This window comes from Myotis lucifugus, unplaced genomic scaffold (assembly GCF_000147115.1).
Source record: "Myotis lucifugus unplaced genomic scaffold, Myoluc2.0 scaffold_22, whole genome shotgun sequence".
Classification (NCBI taxonomy): domain Eukaryota; kingdom Metazoa; phylum Chordata; class Mammalia; order Chiroptera; family Vespertilionidae; genus Myotis; species Myotis lucifugus.
Genome location: NW_005871070.1, coordinates 53,764 through 59,918, shown reverse-complemented (window position 1 = coordinate 59,918; position 6,155 = coordinate 53,764). Strand labels below are relative to the sequence as shown.

Here is a 6,155-nt window from a genome sequence, read left to right as displayed (position 1 = left end):
ATGCCAGAGGTACTGAATGAAATTCATCACCTTTCTCTCCAAACCCCTAGCAATTCATCCAATTCAAGTCCACACAGCGTAGAAAGCCAGGAGTTGTCTCTCCAGTCAGTCTGCTCCTCTGGTTCCTGATCTTTCTTTTAAGGGAGGGAGGTCAAAATATTTCAAACAGGGAACAAAACCACAGTTGAGCTTTCAGCTCAGGTTTGTAAGATGGATCAAGGGAAGACCCCACTGACTCCAAAGAAATGAACCGGTTAAAATGAATTCCTCCTTTACAGTTTTTTTTTTTTTTTTTTTTTTTTTTTTTTGCAGGGCGAGGGGGGTGGGGGGGGGGAGTCCTACAGAACAAAAATGACTATAAAGATTTACAAATGAGGATCTGTTGCATAGATGAGAATCCCTTGGTAAGTGCAGGCTCCGGCTCCTAAAAAAAAGATGGGGTCTGACCAGATAGCCTGGATCAGAAAAGGAACCTACCACATGTGAATAAAACCATCTGAAGAACAGCTCCTCTCTACTTTGAGGCCAGGTAAAATACTTATGGAGAGTGGGAAAAGAGAGGAACAAGCCCCAACAGAAGGGAAAATGCTAACATCAGAGTGTGTAAAAATTTCAGCTCAGTCTTTAACAGTGGTAGCTCCTTTAGCCTCCTCCCTGTTTTGTTGTAGGGCCATAAACCTTTACCAAGCAGACAGTAGTAGAAAAAGGCTAGAAAGAGGGGCTTGAAGACGATGGATTTTGATTCTTGATTTTATTGTTCAATTTATCTTTTCTAGTTAAAGTAGTCTTCGGTGGCTGGGAAGCCTGGCCTCCCAAGACCAGAGTCAGTTGGAGCTGGTTCTTGTTGGAAGGGGGTTGGGTTGGGGGACTGGGATGGGGGCACGGAGACCCCTGATCTGCTGGCGGTCCTGGGTGGAGAAGACGAACTGCACTTCACAGAGCCTGGGGTGTGGTGGGAAGGGGATGAGGCAGGAGCGGCTGGCTGGGGAGATGGGACCCACCTCAGTCCCTAGCTTCATTCTCTTCTAATGTTTCCCCACTGGTGGCATTCTCTGCAGTCTTGGAGGCCTATTTTTTCTTTTTCTGGGTTTTCCGACTTGCAGAACTCTAGAGGAGGGCCTTTAGCTCTGCATCCTGGACATCCTTGTCAGACTTGTAAAGGTCAGCTCAAAGGGACCACTGGTTATCCGCATGGGGCCACTGGGCATCAGCAGAACTGTAAATTTAAACTGGGCAACAAATTCGCCCTCCTTCTCATAGAGAACATTAAATGGCTGCAGCAGTTCATGTTTGGCGCATTCCACCACACCCATCCGGGCCTTCTTCTCTTCTTCAAATGCTCTAAAGTAAACGGCATGGCATCAAAACGCCTTTCAATCTCACTAAAGAAGGCACATGAAGTTTTCATTTTCAAGCCATATTATTTAGAAGTATCTCGTTTATAAATGGTGGTTCTGTTCTGCATCCTTGGCCTTGCCCTCTCCTGAGCCGACGAGAACATCCACAGCATATACTTCATGTACCTCCAATTTAGCTTACTCGTGGTCCTGCTTCTGCTGGTCTGTGGGATTCTGGATAATGGTTTTCTCTGCATCGATGACATGCTGCTTCAATTGGTGTGACAGCATACCTTCTATTGGCTGCTGGAAGCCGATCCACCCTTGCTGCAGGGATGTTTCAAGGGACCTGGCGTATATGGCATACTGTTCTTAATATGTTTGCTCCCCTTCTTAAGCGCTATGTGTTTTAACCAAGGTCACCTCTCCAAGAAAGGTTGTTTCCCCAGGTGAGGATTTTTATCAGTAAACCCTTTAACTAAGTGCCAGAGGGGTAGTTAATCACTTTAACTACGGACAATCACACTTAAGCTACATAATCTTTACTTAGAATAACCTCCTTCAGTTACTTCCTTGTAGCTTAATAGAACAATAGAGTAACCTTGGAATGGAGATAAGAAACGCCCTGACCTTTGGAATAGAATGGATAGGGTTAAGATCAAATAGTATAAATACAAATGTAAGAGGACAATAAAGAGAGGAACCTGGCTAAGAGGAACCTCGCCATGATGATCGTGTCCTTCATTCTTCGCCGACTCCGTCCACACCTATGGGGAACCCCTGGACCTGTTGGGGCTGGACCCCAACAATTGGCATGCAATTAAATGAATGGGCAACTTTGTTCCAGGCTTCGGTCACTTGTGTGTTCTGGTTTCCAGGTTTGACCAGGTGTAGGGCAGCTTCTGCACAAAGGTGAGCTGCCTTAATGACATCTGCTTTCCTCCCTGTCACTTGGGTCCCCTGAGCTATACCAACCACAGTATAGCCAAAAGTGTGAGCCACATTAGCGATGAAGCCATCCACATGGACCCCAAGGTCAATTTTTACCAAGTCACCTTTCTTGAGAATATAGTCCTGGTTGCTTTTCAAAGGGGAGAAGTGACACACAGTTATTTACTGAAATACTGGTGGGAAAGGCAATACCTTTCTTCATTTCTTTTTCTTTCTTGAAAATTTTCCCTGTCTCTTCCATAATCATGGCATCACCTTTCTCACACAGGCTCAGCACCGACACACCTGAGCAGGATGCTTCCACCAAAAACCGAAGAACCCGGTTGGCGATGTCGCCCCCATCTTATACTTGGTCACGACCAGGTCCTCGGCATAGTTTGCTCCTGCTGCTCGTCCTCGCCGCCCGACATCTTCCTGTGGTCACCACCACCACTGCAGCCTTGTTCCCTTGAGCGGCTGCCTGGGTGTCCCTCCCTAGCCACAAGCTGTGGCCAGAGCCCCTTTGATTCGCGAGCAAAAGCTCGAGCAAGCAAGGGAGCCGGCGGGCTGAGGCGCAGGGCACGCTGGGACCTCTTTTGTGTGTTTTTTAATCCTCACTGAGGATATATTCTTTTCCATTGATTGTTAGAGAGAGTGAAGTTGGGGGAGAGAAACATCAATGTAAGAGAGACAAATCAATTGGTTGTCTTCTGCACATGCTCAGACTTGGGCCACGGAACGAACCTGCAAATGAGGTACCTGCCCTTGACCAGGAATAAAACCTATGACTCTTTGGTGCCCAGGCCAACACTCTAATCATTTAGCCACACTGGCCAGGGCTCACCCTCTTATTCTTAAGAGACTTAATACTTTGGAGGTGGGAAAGGGTTCTTAGTTAGAACTTTATTTATTTACTATTTTTTTATTGATGAGAGAGAGAGAGAGAGAGAGAGAGAGAGAGACAGACATTAATGTGAGAGAGAAATGTCAATTGGTGCCTCCCATACATGCCCCAATGAGGAATGGAACCCAGCACAACATAGGTATGTGGCCTGATTGGTGATGACCCCGGGACATTTTTGGTGTATGGGATGATGCTCAACCAACTGAGCCACCTGGCAGGGTCCTAGTTAGGAGTTTATTAATCACTACCTACCCAGACTGGGCAGTCTAGAAATAGCTCTCTCCTCAAAATAAAGACATGTGTGTGTCTCATTCCCCCATCCCAGATATTAACTGCTTATAATTTCATTTAAAAAGCCACAAAACAAAACAAACTAAAGCATACTAATTCCAGAGCTCTGGTCACTATGCTGGATACTAATTACAATGATAAAGAAAATGTGGCTTCTGCTTTCTAAGTTTTTTGCTAGTTGTCACTAGGCCCCTTAATTCTCAAGATTTGTTTAACTAAATAAAACAAAGACACTTTATGAAACTGCAAAGGCATGACAAGGAGTAATAGGAAAGACCCCTTAGTGGAGGAGAACCAAGATGGTCATGTAGGTGCATACTGGTACTCGCTGCCTCCCACAACCACATCAAAATTACAACTAAAATACAGAACAACCATCATTCAGAACTGCCTGAAAACTGGCTGAATGGAAGTCCTACAACTAAAGAAGTAAAGAAGAAAGCACATGGAGACTGGTAGGAGGGGTGGAAGCCTGGAACTTGCTAGTCCGACACCCACGTGTGGCCTTGTTTTTAATTGGAAAGGATATCTTAGCTGTGTAGGTATCCTGTGAAGAGCAAGAAGTTCCAGACCCACAGCAGCCCAGGGTTCCAGAGCTGGGAAGAGAAGGCCCCATAACTTCAGGCTATAAAAACCAGCGGGGATATGGCTGAGTGACATGGAGGCTGCTGAAGTTTCAGGCAGTTCCTCTTAAAGGGCCAGTGCACAAACTTACTCGGACTTGCTCCCTCTGAACTCCATTGCTGTGGCAGCAGCTTGGTCGGGGGGTAAGGAGGGGATCCAGGGACAGACAGGGAGGAACTGGATTGTATGGCCTTAGAGCAAGAACTTGGGGGTGGCTTTCTCCAAGATAAGGGTGCTTGCAGGGTCATTGTTCCTATGTTGACACCTCCCCCATCAGAGAGCTGACTGGCAGCCATACCTGAGTTTCCATCAGCAGGGCCCACACTGTTTGCTCCACCCTGGTGGTTCCCTGAGACCCTGCCCCATCCAATTTGCAGGCCCACCCAAGCCGTTTGCAGTAGCTTTTCCATATGAATGGCCTGTCCTGGCTCAGGCTTCAGACTTTGCTAAAATCTCTCAAACAAGCAGCTGGTGTCATCATACCCTATACCTATCAATAAGAGGCCCAAGACCTGTCATTAGCAGCAGCCTGCCTTGCTTCACAGCTTGGCCTTGCCTGGGCACTTCTAAGCCCAACACAAGTAGCAGCCATCTACAGATCACTCTGTAGCTCCTGTTGGGTGGCCCCAGGCAGTGGCTGTCTTTGCATCTCTTGGGAGGCCCCAGAGCCAGTGAACCATACCAGATTAAAACTCTACATATCCACGAGCAATAATCTCAAGGGGCAGACTCAGTAAGCAACAAAACCCCACTGAAGCAAGTCCTTCTCAATAGGGATATCTCTTGCACAGCAGCTCTTCCACTGTAGTCGCATCTGGTCCTTACAGCCAATTGGCCTGGAGGCCAATTCCTTCTAGTGATGCCAATAGTAATCATGGCTCAACTACAATAAGACTGTGCACACAGACTACACAGGGACACACCTAGAGTGCTGAGCTCAGGTGACTGGGGAGGCTGAGCCACTGGGTCCTACAGGACACCTACTACGCAAGATCACTCTACCAATTCCAGGAGACACATAAAAACAAACACAGGGAAGCAGCCAAAATGCAGAGACAAAGAAACATGTCACAAATAAAAGCACAAAAGAAATTTCCAGAAAAAGAACTAAATGAAATGGAAGCAAACAAACTACTAGATACAGAGTTCAAAACAATGATTATAGGTTGCTCAAGGATCTTAATGAGAGCTTCAATGGACTTAGTGAGAATTTCAAGAACCTTAGTGAGAACATCAAAGACATGAAAAAGGACCAATCAAAAATTAAGCATACACTAACTAAAATAAGGAATAATTTACAGGGATTCAACAGTAGAGTAGAGCATTCTGAGAATCAAATTAATGATTTGGAATATGAGGAAGCAAAAAACACCCAATCAGAAGGACAAAAAGAAAAAAGAATTAAAAAATATGAAGATGGTGTAAGAAGCCTCTGGGACAACTTCAAGCATACCAACATTTGCATTATGGGGTACCAGAAGTAGAAGAGAGAGAGCAAGATATTTAAAACCTATTTGAAGAAATAATGACAGAAAACTCCCCTGCCTGGACTTACAAGTCCAGAAAGTGCAGAGAGTCCCAAACAAAAGGAACCCAAAGGGGCCTACACCAAGACACATCATAATTAGAATGCCAAGGGTTAAACACAAAGAGAGAATCTTAAAAGCATCAAGAGAAAAGCACTTAGTTACCTACCAGGGAGCAACCATACCACTATCAGCTGATTTCTCAACAGAAACTATGCAGGCCAGAAGGGAGTGGCAAGAAATATTTAAAGTGATGAATAGCAAGGATCTACAACTAAGATTGCTCTACCTAGAAAAGCTATCATTTAGAATTGAGGGTCAGATAAAGAGTTTCAAAGACAAGAAAAAGCTAAAGGAGTTCATCACCATCAAACCAGTATTACATGAAATGTTGAAGAGTATTCTTTAAGAAGAGGAGGAGGAGGAAGAGGAGGAGGAGAAGGAAGAAGAAGAAGAAGAGATAAAAATATGAACAGTAAAATAGCAACAAATACATATATATCAACAATTGAATCTAAAAATAAAAATAAACGAACAAGAAAT

At 45.0% G+C, this 6,155-nt stretch overlaps 1 pseudogene; it reads right to left on the bottom strand.

Annotated features, from left to right (window-relative positions):
* Window positions 1-734: 734 nt before the first annotated feature.
* On the bottom strand, window positions 735-2,698 carry LOC102419573 (annotated as a pseudogene).
* Between the last annotated feature and the right edge of the window lie 3,457 nt (window positions 2,699-6,155).